The following is a 1989-nucleotide window of genomic DNA, read 5'->3' as shown; positions in this document are numbered from 1 at the left end:
ATTATATACATTATGTCTGTGGCAGCTGATCATTGGGTTCCATCTATGTCTTATGAAAGCGACTAAAGCTTTATTATTCTTAGTCTACAAACTGTTGTGCTTCCTTGTCTACTTTAATAATTAATGTCATACAATGTCTGAGTGCTTCTGACTGCTGCTGGTGTGTGATAGTTTAAATAGAGTCCAGGCTGCCAACCTGCACTGTTTATGTATCTGTTATTTTCGATATGCCACATAAAGTAGACCTAAAGTCACAAATCGCAAAGTACTATAACCTGACACTCCTTTGAAGGTTTAAAGGTGAATAGACAAAGTAAGTGATGTATTTATATAAGAACAGATCATTGGATCTGAATATCAGTAAACCTTTTTGACACCAAAAATACAGATACAACATGTACAATTATATACAGTATTTTGTGTACACACTAATTATTAAATCAAATGCACTGTAAGAAATGTTGTTTTCTTAATGTATTAACGTTTAAGTTATCTTTTATTCGAGGCAAAATTATTATAGTGATTAGGTTAAATCACCCTAGCTGACCACATCACTTAATTAGATTAAATGATGAGCTGTCAATTTCTAATATATTGCAATGAAACATTATTGTCCATTTTAACATGTAAATACATACATTTTGTTGAAATAATATTTTTAATATTAAAAAAAACAGCTACAGTATGTGTCGCAACTTTTTCGCAAGTGTCTTTTTTTTGTTTATATCGTTTGTTCATTCACACAAGGCGTAACAACTAAAACGAAAAACGCATTACAAATAAAACCAAAAATTTACACTGATATGATGTTTCATTAAACATCTTTATCGCTATACAGCAACATTTTTAGAGCTGCCAAGTGTGTCGTTTACAAATTCAAACGCGATGGCATGTAATATTGTGCGCTCTTGGAACACTTCTCATTCATACCCAAGACGGACTCACATTTTCCCTCTCTGTCTTCTGAGATGTCCACTGCTTTTCACGGCATTCCCCTTCGAGTGTTTGTTGCAGAAAACGGAGTCCAGTGGCATTTGCGCAAATATTCCGTCTAGTTTAGTGCTGAAGATCCGCACGCAGCGCGAGCCGTGAACGCGTCTGGAGAGAGAGAGAGAGAGAGAGAGAGAGAGAGAGAGAGAGAGAGAGAGAGAGAGAGAGAGAGAGAGAGAGAGAGAGAGAGAGAGCACTGATCAGTTTCCATGCAACCAGCGGCACAAATCAGTAGCATCAGGTACATAAGAAATACATTCTGATGCTTCCAGCTGCTGACTTTAAATTTCATGAACTAGATTTAGTTGATTCGTGATTCATTCAGTCAGTTGTCATGACATTTGATTCAGATATTTTGCATATAAATTTAGATTTAATCTATTAATGAAGCACGAGTAACTTCTTTTATGAATTATACTCACAATTATACTCAAGTTGTGCAAAAGTTTTAGACTTGTTGTTTTAGCAATAGTAGTTTATTGGGCATAGCTATATAATTATATCTATTACAGGTACATTACAAAATATGAGTGGGTGAATGCAACAAAACAGTAGTATTGTGAATTTCAGAATGTAATAAAATGCACTTTTAAAATTATATATATTTGTAGCGTACTATGTATATCACATTTTGATAAAAATATAAAGCTGTTTTAACACTGATTATGATAATTATAACATAATTAATGATGCTGTAAATTAAGCTTTGATTTCTAAAAGAGAGGGAAGAAAAGTCACATGATAATCCAAGAATCGCAAGATCTAGTGGACACACTGAAGCACTATTAGAATAAAAAAAAAATTAAAAGTATTCATTATGGTGTGTGATTGGAAAAAAAAAAATATTTTTAACTCATGAAGAATTTCAAAGTGCAAGGTAACAAAAAAAGTGCAAATGTATGTAGGCCTAGTTTTAAAACTATGAGTTGATTTTTCTTGAGTGATATAATGGTAAGCCTGTGGTGTCTGTCCAGTCACATTTAAAGGTTAATCTGTGAA

At 33.1% G+C, this 1989-nt stretch overlaps 1 protein-coding gene across 2 annotated transcripts in view; it reads right to left on the bottom strand.

The window, feature by feature from the left end:
* lrrc3ca (leucine rich repeat containing 3Ca) overlaps nt 1-1100 on the bottom strand; it is a 17193-nt gene extending 16093 nt beyond the window's left edge. For both annotated transcript variants that reach the window (XR_011017377.2, XM_005156100.6), the window contains exon 1: nt 946-1100. The gene's annotated coding sequence lies outside the window, so the exon portion shown is untranslated. The remainder of the gene's footprint in view (nt 1-945) is intronic.
* Nucleotides 1101-1989: the final 889 nt, after the last annotated feature.

The sequence above is a fragment of the Danio rerio genome, chromosome 12 (genome assembly GCF_049306965.1).
Source record: "Danio rerio strain Tuebingen ecotype United States chromosome 12, GRCz12tu, whole genome shotgun sequence".
NCBI classification, from domain to species: domain Eukaryota; kingdom Metazoa; phylum Chordata; class Actinopteri; order Cypriniformes; family Danionidae; genus Danio; species Danio rerio.
The sequence above is the reverse complement of the archived record's forward strand: the minus strand, read 5'-3'. Positions and strand labels throughout refer to the sequence as shown.